Raw genomic sequence first — 13,832 nt, 5'->3', positions numbered from 1 at the left:
TCTTCATAGAAAATAATTTTTAACCAGGTTTTCCAAAGGAAAAAACTGGTTATTAGATTGAGGTATGTCGGCGGGCGGGCGGGTGGACGCAAACAATTTCTTCTGTGCGCAACTCCTACATTTCTCAACGGATTTTGACCAAACTTTCACAGAAGCTTTGTCATCAACAGCCCAGGTGCATATTGTCGGGGTTTTGCGATTGGATAATATTTGACCTAATTATGGCCCTTTCTTTTTTTCCTCATATAGAATATATAGTGAACAATTTCTTCTTTGCTCAACTCCTACATTTCTCAACGGATTTTGACCAAACTTTCACAGAAGCTTTGTCATCAAGTACCCTGGTGCATATTATAGGGGTTTTGCAATTGGATAATATTTGACCTAATTATGGCCCTTTGTTTTTTTTCCTGATATAGAGCATATAGTGAACAATTTCCTCTGTGCGCAACTCCTCCTACATTTCTCAAAGGATTTTGACCAAACTTTCACAAAATTTTTCATCAAGTGTCCTGGGGCATATTGTCGGGGTTTTGAGTTTGGATAATATTTGACCTAATTATGGCCCTTTGTTTTTTTCCTTATACAGAATATATAGTGAACACTTCTTCTGTGGCAATTCCTCCTACATTATTCATGTTTTACATCGCACATAGTTACATTGTTTGTTGCTTTTAGTTGTATTTCAAATACAACATATTCATCTACAATGGTGATAATTGAAAACCTGGTTTCATGGCATTGCCATGTTTCTTGTTATTACCTCCCTTTATTTACATGATATGTTAAATTCGGTAATACCTTTATAGATAATGCTTTTTGGAACTTACAAAATTGATCAATTTCAATTTGGGCATCATATTCATGCTATAAAACCATAAAAAATGTGTTACAGGATCTTTAAATTGAAATGATTGGCTGTTTCAGCAAGTTAAAAAAAAGGTTTAAATTGAATAGTGCATAATACTGTCACCGATACGTAAATATTTGCACTGCTTTTAATTTTATAATACTAATATTTAATTCAATAGCACAATTAATTCAATAGCACAATTAATGATATACCCATTAGCAATATAATTAATCTAATCACCATCTCTTATTAAGTATCGAGAAGTTGGCACTGACATCGAAGATCGAAGATCGAAATTCAGTTTCTAGTGAATTTCGAGCTAGCTTTGAACTTCGAGCTAGCTCGAAGATCGAAATTCAAAGTAAACAAAAGCTGAATTTCGAGCTGGAGTTGAATTTCGAGCCAGCTCGAACATCGAAATTCAAAAATTTTCAAAACCCGAATTTCGAGCTGGAGTTGAATTTCGAGCCAGCTCGAAGATCGAAATTCAAAGTAAGCTTAAGGCGAATTTCGAGCTGGAGTTGAATTTCGAGCCAGCTCGAAGATCGAAATTCAAAATTTTCAAAAGTTGAATTTCGAGCTGGAGTTGAATTTCGAGCCGGCTCGAAGATAGAAATTCAAAATTTTCAAAAGTTGAATTTCGAGCTGGAGTTGAATTTCGAGCCGGCTCGAAGATAGAAATTCAAAATTTTCAAAAGTTGAATTTCGAGCTGGAGTTGAATTTCGAGCCAGCTCGAAGATCGAACTTCAAAATTTTCAAAAGTTGAATTTCGAGCTGGAGTTGAATTTCAAGCCAGCTCGAAGATCGAAATTTAAAATTTTCAAAAGTTGAATTTCGAGCTGGAGTTGAATTTCGAGCCAGCTCGAAGATCAAAATTCAAAATTTTCTTAATTTGAATTTCGAGCTGGAGTTGAATTTCGAGCCAGCTCGACGATCGAAATTCAAAATTTTCTAAATTTGAATTTCGAGCTGGAGTTGAATTTCGAGCCAGCTCGAAGATCGAAATTCAAAATTTTCTAAATTTGAATTTCGAGCTGGAGTTGAATTTCGAGCCAGCTCGAAGATCAAAATTCAAAATTTTCTAAATTTGAATTTCGAGCTGGAGTTGAATTTCGAGCCAGCTCGAAGATCGAAATTCAAAATTTTCTAAATTTGAATTTCGAGCTGGAGTTGAATTTCGAGCCAGCTCGAAGATCGAAATTCAAAATTTTCAAAAGTTGAATTTCGAGCTGGAGTTGAATTTCGAGCCAGCTCGAAGATCAAAATTCAAAATTTTCAAAAGTTGAATTTCGAGCTGGAGTTGAATTTGAGCCAGCTCGAAGATCGAAATTCAAAATTTGCAAACGTTGAATTTCGAGCTGGAGTTGAATTTCGAGCCAGCTCGAAGATCGAAAATCAAAATTTTCAAAAGTTGAATTTCGAGCTGGAGTTGAATTTCGAGCCAGCTCGAAGATCGAAAATCAAAATTTTCTAAATTTGAATTTCGAGCTGGAGTTGAATTTCGAGCTGGCTCGAAGATCGAAATTCAAAATTTTCAAAAGTTGAATTTCGAGCTGGAGTTGAATTTCGAGCCGGCTCGAAGATCGAAATTCAAAATTTTCAAAAGTTGAATTTCGAGCTGGAGTTGAATTTCGAGCCAGCTCGAAGATCGAAATTCAAAATTTTCAAAACCCGAATTTCGAGCTGGAGTTGAATTTCGAGCTGGCTCGAAGATCGAAATTCAACAAGAATTTCAATTTTATTGAACATTTTTTAAGAATCAACTTATTGAACATAATCTTTCAAAACTGTCATGTTTTCCAACGTTTAATGGTCATTGACACTGACGTGCATGTTGACGTTACGTTACGTTATATTACACTGCAAATGAATTTCCGTAAGTGGTCATCTTTTTAACTTTTGTCAGATTTGTTCTTTTTTCACATTTGTATGCCTCATTGTTGCCTTAAAAAGAAAACATTCTCAAATTGTAGATAATGAATAAACAAAAATCTTTAAAGATACACATTTGAAACATGTTCTTTAAATATTGTCCTTTACATCAAGTTTAGTTGGTTTCTTTCAGTGCAGGACAGTTCCATTCGGGAAAAAAATGGGAAATTTGAGTAGGTTCTTTTGTCTGTACTTGCTACGGACACTGTCGAGGCTTTTTTGATGTTTATATGTTCTGTTCACTGACCATATAATCAGTATGCAATTAACATGTTAATAAAACCGGAAAATATTACATTTATTTAAAGCTTTACTTTTTTATGTTTTCTGACAAATGTCAGATCACACTATTTCTTTCCTTTAAAAGAAAATGGTAATTCAGGATTACATCTTGGTTCTTTATTTTTGTATACAGAATCCGTATTTGCAAGATTACGAAATTTTGTATGCTAGGAATTTGCGGACTTTTAATAAAAAGATCCGTATTTAAGTAAAGTATAAAGTTTGCCGTATATTTTCGAATGTACGAATAACGATATTTGTCATGTACGTATTGCATGATATATACGGCCCTGTACACCTCCGTATTTTAAATTTCAGACCTATTTATAAAAACTTTATGTAGAATTCCGTACACTTCGGTATATCTGCAGTGGTCATAATGTCATTTATGGCGGAATTTTAACACAAATTTCAGCATAAAGAAAAAATAAAAACAATTTCCGTTGAATACAGCATCATTTAAGATAATGTATTTTGCCGTTGGTAGGAAGTACCCGTAACAGTTGTCAAGGATACGCAGCGAACGGTTCTTTGTTGGTCAACTTTGACGACCTGTACAAAAATTGGCTGAAATTATTAAAAAAAAATCCAACGGAATCTAATCTGAAATATGTCAACATTTTACATGACGCTAGTGTCGCGTTCTACCTTAATTGCATTTTATGTTAATTATTGGCTGAAGTATGTAAAATAATGTGAAAGAAATTGTTTGGTGGAAATTAATTTGAGTATTTGTGAAAAAGGTTTTTTATTTAAGGAAATTACTGGAACACTTTTCTTACGCGGAGCAACATCTACTTTAAATACAGGCGGTGATGCGGCAAACCTAAATTACAAGTTGAAGCTGTTTTGTCGGGAAAGAATAATAATGGTACATGTCAAAATAATATAAAAAAACATGATAAAACTAGGCTAAAAAGGATTATTCGAATATATGGTTGATTTTGGGGATCGGAGGTTTGTCCTGGTCGTTACGAAAGTGAATCTTGACTCGATAAATCTCGACACCAATCATATATCCTGAAGTATCTGAAATAGATCTTTTCTTATACGTGTATCTCGTATGTTTTTCAAATTATTGTAATTACTCTCCTATATTTGAAAATAAGTACTCGTACAATTGTAATATGACATTAGGAGCTACCTTTGACGCAGAAAGCCTTCATGATTTAATAACAAGCATAAAGTGTTCAATATACATGTATACACAGGATAAGTCAAATAATGAGTAGATTTTAAGATACGAATGAATGTCCAGCCTATCATTGAAGTATTCCGAGTATTTCCGAATATCTCATCCGCTTATTTTGTTAATCTCTAATCAAAATAGTTTTTAATTTATTCAAACGTGATGATTTATCAAAATGGATATTAAAAAGTAATTTCTTATGTTCATCATCGTTACTTCAGTTCTTCTAAATGATTATATAATGTTTATTTACTGATTTTCTACTTCATACTTCTACCGGAAGTCTTCTTCGAGACAGAAGACTGCCACTAGCAACTGTCTGAATTTTGTTGGCGCTTTAACATCAATTTTTTTTTCAAAAGCGTCTTGAAATCTAATTACAACTCAAATATAGTACCAGTCCAAGAGTTTCAAATTGGCAGCGTCCAGTTAACTAAGGCTTTTTTCTAACATGTTATAATAAGACATTATATTTTAACTGGATTAAAATGTGATTTCAATTTAACTTATACATATCATACATGTTATCTCAGACCGCGTATAATTTATTTAGATACTATTAATTTTTCTTCGGTTTTCGACCCTGATCGACTTCATAGTAAGTGCGCTAAATTTCACTCTGTCCCTGCTGGTATTAATAGGTTAGTGTAATTCAGGAAATACAAGAAGTGTTGAAAAAATAACTTGGTTTTCATCGTGCTTACTCTGTATTTTGTAAAGGCATTCAAACAAGAAGTAGTGTTCATGTATATTTTGGGACATAAAAATAACCAACGAGTCATGTATTAACCCGCTGGAATCTCCGGAATATACCGGAAAATAATATTTAGTGTGGTGCTCCAACGCTGTCTCACTCCTTGCGAATGCTTCCGAACAAAAATAGTCCAAGTATATATAGTTATCATTGGGATGAAACTTTCTTCTATATCAGTGAAGTTTACAATTTTGACATAAAAGTAACAAAACGCAATTATCTAGTTTTGTTAACAGTCTATGATGTAGGAAGCCATGTTATTTGTGCGCGTTTCCGTTCTCCACTGTATATACGGCGCACAGCCCGAGAAATTTTTTTGTTTATATATTATCATTAATCAGCTTATAGTTATAATAATAACAATAATCAATTCAGTTGGAAAAATTGTGACCTTTCATTTTCAGTGAAATAGAAATTCAAAGTAAGCTTGAAGTTTTTGGACAAAAATATTACAGCTTGATCGAATTTCAAATCTATTTTTCAGTAGATAAAGACAATTTTGTATCTTATCTTGCAAGCATATATACTTCAATGTATACCATGTTATACAATAACAAGCAACTGCTACTACCGGTTATTATTACCTTTTTGGAAGCTTTCAGGAAGAAGACTTGATATTATCACAATTTAGACGTTTTATCCCCGGTTACTATTACATTCCAATAAGAAATCTTACTTATGATGAGCGCTTGTTCGTATCATTTACAGTGTTTTTAAACAAAAGGAAAGACCGACACTCTCTTAACTTAATATAACCATACAACGATTGGCGCACTTGATTGTCTTTGATTGATTTAGCAAAAGTGATGATATATTCTAAGATATTTATGTGATACTCTCTAGGATTTAAAACAGAAAAACGTAATGCCTATTTAATTTCCATAAAAGCTAAAGGCGTATGTTATTGTAATTTATTACGACTGTGTCATTCCGATGGTGCACCGTTTCTTATGTGTCTCTTATAACAACATGTGGCAGAATCAGTGTTTGGACACCCACCCCACCATGCCCCTGGATCCCTGCTACAACCCTGAAAAAAAGAATTCAACAATCTGATTCAATACTCTGAGTCTTACTATATGATATCAAATACAAATGAGCCGCGTCATGACAAAACCAACATAATGGGTTTGCGGCCAGCATGGATCCAGACCAGCCTGCGCATCCGCGCAGTCTGATCAGGATTCAGCTGTTCGCTTACAAACCCTATAACAAGTAAAGAAACTGATAGCGAACATCATGGATCCTAATCAGACAACGCGGATGAGCAGGCTGGTCTGGATCCATGCTGGTCGCAAACACATTATGTTGGTTTTGTCGTGACACGGCTCAAATATTAAAACAAATCATAGCGAGCTTTACGGTAACGCGAGTATCTGCTTCCGAAGTTGACTACTGAAGTTACACATCGCAACTTTTCGAATTACAAGATAACGATAAAAACCGAGATATTCTGATTGAAAACGGAAGCGTAGACTGGTGTTCTGCGCACTTATATGGGAACCATAATTGGACAGGGGACCAGGATAAAAGGAAGCAGTGAATAAAATACCGAATGACAATTTTAAAACGGAAATGTAAAATAAAAATGAACGTTTATTTTATACTTTTACGCTTTATAAGTAAATCGAGCTCGCTTTAAGGCTTTGCCCTTTTCATATAAGTTATAACTGTAATTATATATTGGTAGTAACTGTAATTATATATTGATAGTGGGATATTTTTTAAAAAAAAAATTATCGGTGGTTTCCCTCGGGACGGATATTCCGGTCCGAAGCTCGACATATGACAGAGATTATTATTCTTGCATAGCAGACTGTCGTTTCATTGAGTTTTACCGATGCCGGAAATTTCATCAGTCATGGGAGTGCGAGATGAGTCGCCTGCCAAGCAACAAGGTCATTTCAGCGCACTTTATGAATAAACCGCGTTAAAATGACGTCGTTTTAGAAGGGAAATATGTGCTTAGGATGACGTCATTTCGCCGTTGTTTTTTAAATTGTAAGTTAATACGCTATTGTAAGAAAATAGTTATAGATGAAATGACTTAAATTTCCATGAACATATACATACATGTATTTAGGTAAACCATTTTAAATATGAAATAATATGGCAGAAAATGCAAGAAAAATATCTGACATATGTTTGCGGTTGGGACCGGAATATCCGTCCCGTGAGGACCCGCCCATTGTGCGGTAACGAGGCTTGACAGATATTATTAATTAATTATGTATATTTGAAAAACGTAAACAAAGACATCATTTTCAATGGTTTATAAATGGTGAAATGCTTGAAGTTGTTGACCATTTTTGCTATTTAGGTGTAAATTTTACATACACTGGTAATATGAAAACTGCTGCTATTACGCTGTCTGAACAAGCTTTGAAAGCATACAATTGTTTGTTAGGGTTATTCAGTAGAGTAAATTTAGATATAAAAACTAAAATGTCACTTTTTGATTCTATGGTGCTACCAATTTTGTTATATAATGCAGAGGTTTGGGGTATTTATGATTGTAAAGAAATAGACAAAATTCATGTTAAATTTTGCAAGTATATACTTGGTGTACGTCAGCAAAACACCGAATGTTGCTGTGTTTGGTGAGTTAGGAAGATTTCCTCTTTCTGTTATTTCTAAAGAAAGAACTCTTAAATTCTGGTTAAAAATTATGAAAAAACCAGGACTCACCAATGTACAACATGTTTGTAGACCAGTGTAATCGAAATGTTGATTGTAATTGGGCAAGCAGTATAAAACGCTTGTTAGACAGCTTAGGTTGTAGTGATATTTGGCTTAACTTTAACTTAAATTTTAATTATATGCCAATGTTAAAGCAGCGTCTGCGAGACCAATATTTACAGAACTGGAATACTTCTATACAAAATATGCCCAAGCTTGATTATTACAGAAAATTTTAAAACTTCTTTTTGTTATGAAAAATATCTTGATGTTTTAACAAATAATGTGTTAAGAAAAGACTTTGCTTGTTTCAGACTAGGCTCGCATAACTTAGAAATAGAAACTGGAAGATTTTTTAACATTGATAGAAACGATCGCAAATGTAAACTATGTATATATAACTCTATTGAATCAGAATACCACTTCCTTTTATGTTGTCCAATTATACTGTTATAAGAACCAAATATTTAGGAAACATTTCATGGCCTACTATACAAAAATTTTCGACTATATTGTCCACTAATAACAAAAAGCTTATTCTTAAATGTGCTCACTATGTTCATAATGCATTTAAGTTGAGGCAACAGTCTCTTGAAAATGTAACTGCTTCTTAATTAGTTTCATTCTTGTACTCTTTTTGTTATATATTGTATGATGTAATGTTTGTAACTATTTAACTTTTGGCCATATTTGTCATGATACTCTGTGAATGGCCAAAGGTAATGTTTATTTGCCGATTTGCCAATAAAATGAAATGAATGAAAAAAATTAATCTATAAATGTGTAGAAAACGTAAAGATTATATCATTATGTCACTTTTCTATTCCGACGTAAAATGCTTTAAAAATGTGCATGGTAGTTTTTCAGGTTTTTTTTTTCAGTTTTTTTTTTTATTTTTTGAAACACACATATTTTGTTGATGAGTGAAAATAGCACCGAAAGATACAAAATGTATAATTTATTAAAGAGGGAAGTAAAACCGTTTGCATCAATGATCGAAGCAGTCGTATATCTCGTGTCATTGGCAGTTGAACTTGTCAAATTCGTGCTTTAGTTTAAACAAGTTTTATTGCATTAAATACATGTTTACAAAAATATTATACAAATAATGAGTATATATCAAAATGCAAATGGGTTGGAGACAAGTTATAACAACATAAGATTAAGCTTCCCTTCCTGCTTGATGCAGAGTGGTGCTGCGCTATACGAAATTTGCACGAATCTTATCGTATCATTAAAATATTTAATTCTTTAGAAATGACAAATATGTGTTTAATACTGTTTTAATAATAGATTTAGAGTATATAAAATGTTTAACAACTTATGAAATTTGCGCTGAATGTGCAGTAGTGTTTCGTAAAGGTAGCCAAAATATAAACAAAGTTGTATTTTTGACTTCCATACAAAATGCTCATTTACTATGATTATACCCCTTTCAACACAGACAAAGAGCAAAAGAAAGTTAATGTTTGTGGCAAATGAGATTTTCATATGTCAGTGTAACGATAACAAAAACAGAAAGTTTTTTAGAAATAAAAACGATAGCATTTCTAAGGCCTAATAGGCCTTTAAGGGAGGGAGAGACGTAGGGCTGACCAAAGACTGAGTTTATTTAATTTGCGTCATGTATGATAAATGAGCCGTGTCACGACAAAACCAACATAATGGGTTTGCGACCAGCATGGATCCAGACCAGCCTGCGCATCCGCGTAGTCTGATCAGGATCAATGCTGTTCGCTAACAGTCTTTATAACAAGTAGAGAAACTGATAGCGAACAGCAAGGATCCTGATCAGACTGCGCGGATGAGCAGGCTGGTCTGGATCCATGCTGGTCGCAAACCCATTATGTTGGTTTTGACATGACGCGGCTCAAATGTACTCATGTAGTGCCAGCCTAGAAAACACCAAATTCATGAATGGTATAGCAATGGTAAAAAGGACTGACAATATCAGCTTATTAGCTCTGTGTTTCTTCCGATTTGTCTGTAATGTGGTTTTTATGTAAAGAGAACTGCTGAATAAAAGGGAAATGTTATATGATTCTACATTCTAGGGAGAGTATTCCCATTAACAGATATATGATTCTAAAAATGGTAGATCTTATCTTCTCAAGGTATTATTATATTGTGTTGCTATGTCGTGTGTACTTATGTATTTTGTCTTTGTACATGTACATTGTAGTACATGTATAGTGTACAAAACTAGAAGATTTAATAATACGACATTTTGTCGGGTTTAGTAATTGATGACTTTGATGTTGATTATCATGTTCCTTCTAAGTTTTGGCTGTGACATACTTAAACTATTGATTTAGCTAGGCAAGACTTAAAATAAGCTTCTAGTTCAAAATTAAACTGCTCAGGGCATGCGGTTCGTTTTAAAGAACAACAACAAAAAACTGCTTTACAAGCGGAATGAAATTTGATAGAAAATATACGAATCAAAACGAGATGGCGCCGCCCGGGAATGGAACCCGGGTCGCCGGATTTAAAATCAAAAGCTGTACCGATCGAGCTGACTGGGCGACTATTAGTTCATCAGAAAAAAAGAAGTCTAATGACTTTTGTCAGTCTATGAAAAAAGTCATGTATTTTTTTTTTAATTTATTTATTTTTTTGGTAAAAATTAAGATTGTTGATATGTTAAATTGCAGGAAATAAACGTTTGTTTATAAGCAATTCAAGCCTAGCGGATAATGTATGCAAGTATCCGTTATTAACTGTCAAAATTGTCGACACTTTAGAAATGGAAGACAAAATAAAAGATAATTTACGGGGTCAAGACTTGCTCAAAAGACACGAATTGCCAGATTAAAGCTGGCTCAAAATTCAACTCCAGCTCGAAATTCGGGTTTTGAAAATTTTGAATTTCGATCTTCGAGCTGGCTCGAAATTCAACTCCAGCTCGAAATTCAAATTTTGAAAATTTTGAATTTCGATCTTCGAGCCAGCTCGAAATTCAACTCCAGCTCGAAATTCAACTTTTGAAAATTTTGAATTTCGATCTTCGAGCTGGCTCGAAATTCAACTCCAGCTCGAAATTCAACTTTTGAAAATTTTGAATTTCGATCTTCGAGCTGGCTCGAAATTCAACTCCAGCTCGAAATTCAACTTTTGAAAATTTTGAATTTCGATCTTCGAGCCAGCTCGAAATTCAACTCCAGCTCGAAATTCGGGTTTTGAAAATTTTGAATTTCGATCTTCGAGCTGGCTCGAAATTCAACTCCAGCTCGAAATTCAACTTTTGAAAATTTTGAATTTCGATCTTCGAGCTGGCTCGAAATTCAACTCCAGCTCGAAATTCGGGTTTTGAAAATTTTGAATTTCGATCTTCGAGCTGGCTCGAAATTCAACTCCAGCTCGAAATTCAACTTTTGAAAATTTTGAATTTCGATCTTCGAGCTGGCTCGAAATTCAACTCCAGGTCGAAATTCAGCTCTAGTTTACTTTGAATTTCGATCTTCGAGCTGGCTCGAAGTTCAAAGCTAGCTCGATATTCACTATAAACTGAATTTCGATCTTCGATCTTCGATGTCAGTGCTAACTTCTCGATACTGTCTGGACTGTAACTTGGTCATGTAAAATAACTAGGCATAAATGTCTACCATATCAAAATGATGTGTCGTCGCCAAGAATTGTGTCTCTACCTCAAAGGTCAAGGTTACTAACATTTTGAAGTTTCACATTATCACAATAAAAAAAAAATCACAATAAGAAATTATCGGTACACACATTTGTGTCCGGACTGTAACTTTGTCATGCATCGAAGGTTTTTAAAATTACTAGGCATAAATTTCTACCACATCAAGACGACATGTCGCGACAAAGACCCATGTCCCTGCCTTCAAGGTCAAGGTCACACTTATAGTATGGAGGTACTAATTATCTCGATACACATTCATGTCCGGACTGTAACTTTGTCATGCACGGAAGGATTTTAAAATAACTTGGCACAAATGTCAACCACATCAATATAATGTGTCGCGGCTAAGGCTTGTGTCCGTCTGTCCGTCTGTGCATCCCCACTTACACAACAATAATGTCCAGACTGTAACTTTGTCATGCATAGAGTGATTTTGAAATAATTTGGCACAAATGTCTATCTCATAACAACATTTTCTCGCTTCCACGAACCACGTCCCTTCTTCAAAGGTCAAGGTCACACTTATATTTTGAAGAATATAACAACATTTTCTCGCTTCCACGAACACGTCCCTTCTTCAAAGGTCAAGGTCACACTTATATTTTGAAGGTTCATGCTATAATCACAATTAGAGATTCGAGTACAATAATACAAAGAACAATATTCACCAATTTGTTACTTTCATTCTCTTTTCTTTTCATAATACCTGCATGCTTAAGAAACCTTTCCGGGGACATTCGTCACTTGGGTGAAAGCTCTCGTTTTTTTCTACTTTTAAACAAGAATGTTTGAACATCCAGTTTCTAAGATTGGGACCTCTAATGTGCTGTAATAGTTTATTTAACTACCAAATTGCCATGATTTTACAATTTGCCAAAGATCAAAAGAAGTTTATCTATATGTCCAATTAACTGCATGTTTCGAAACCGTTACCGTACCAAAAATTGAAGAGTTTGAGAAATAAACAAAGAAAGTATTTCTTGGGCTTTATAGATATTTTATTTTAAAACCTATGTGCAAGTATCAAACTGCAAGAATAAAGCCTAATTTATTATACGCAAAGAAACCATCTTGATATATGGAAACAGTGACAGTGAAAGTGAAGATAGGTTTATATCGCCACATTCAGAAAACCAAATATAACTCTACATACCAATGCTCTCCTGTATTTTCTTAGTCTTTTAAAAACGATATTGTACAATTTTATACTAATATTATTTAACTCCTTTCAATGGCGTTTATACAAATATTTTATCAAACAAAGGATTCTTTTGACAGGGAAAAACAAACATTTTTATATAGATATATTAAAGGTAAATTATTTTTTTTACAATTTAATTTTAAAAAAAAATGATATAGACAATATAAACCATATTGTGGATTTGGTGAAAATACTGATAGAAATCAACCAATTCTTATATCATCCGGAAAACCAAACTCTGTTAAAGGGACTCCACTGAGGTTTTTTGACATGATGGGACTGAAAATATTTTTTCCAGATAATTTTCCATTTGATGTAGGTTTAGACCACTAATCTTTGTGCAAAATTTCAGATCATTTGCGCACACTATTTTTCCAGAATAATTATTCAAATTTTAAAAAACTGACCCAAACTGAAAAGCGTTTAAACGCTTTTCACTCAAAATAGGCTAAGAAAAGCATAAACATACGATTTTCAATTTATTTCAAAGTATATTTCTTAACTATCTTTGTATATATTACTGTTTAAAGTACCCCCGCTCATTTATGTAAGAAATTCAAATGTTATGTTTTTAGACTTTTAAACTTTTAAACCCTTTAAAAACTCAACATCTGAATGTGTTTATATATATTATTACTCACATACATGTTTTTATTGAGTGTGTGTCTAATTGTTTAATTTGACAATGTTATTTAAAAGTGTAAATTGTAAGTATAAAAAAGTGTTTTGATCTTAATGTTGACATATAGAGGATATTGAATGAGTGTAAGTTGAATACTGAATTTATTGCACGAGTTGAATAAAATTATATTATGCGAGCCTCTGGCGAGCATAATATTATTTTATTCAACGAGTGCAATAAATTCAGTAATGAACTTACACGAATTTAATATTCTATTTATCACATACCCAAAATAAAGACGGTTTAAATTGAAATAAGAGTCATTTTTCTTTGACGCGCCTATAGTTTAACGCTAACATTTAGCGCGTCTTTACACTATGTTTGTATAACGCTAATGACGTCACGTCAAAATATATGCACGGCCGTGCAATACCATATTTACGGAGTCGCAAAATCGGCACGGGTGTGTGATAAACTCGTAAATCGAATTCAATGTAAATAAGCGTTCATTTTATATTATTCTATACATGAAGAAACAGACCTACTTATAGTTTTAGTTATAAATTATTTAAATTAAAGTTTGGTTATAAAACACTTTTAGCAATTAAGTAAAAACTGGAAATTCAAAATGTTGTACATGCCATTCTATAGTTTTTATCGAATTTGAGAAGTCAAG

Source organism: Ruditapes philippinarum, unplaced genomic scaffold (assembly GCF_026571515.1).
Source record: "Ruditapes philippinarum isolate M1 unplaced genomic scaffold, ASM2657151v2 ctg5763_1_1_1_1, whole genome shotgun sequence".
NCBI lineage: Eukaryota > Metazoa > Mollusca > Bivalvia > Venerida > Veneridae > Ruditapes > Ruditapes philippinarum.
The sequence above is the reverse complement of the archived record's forward strand: the minus strand, read 5'-3'. Positions refer to the sequence as shown.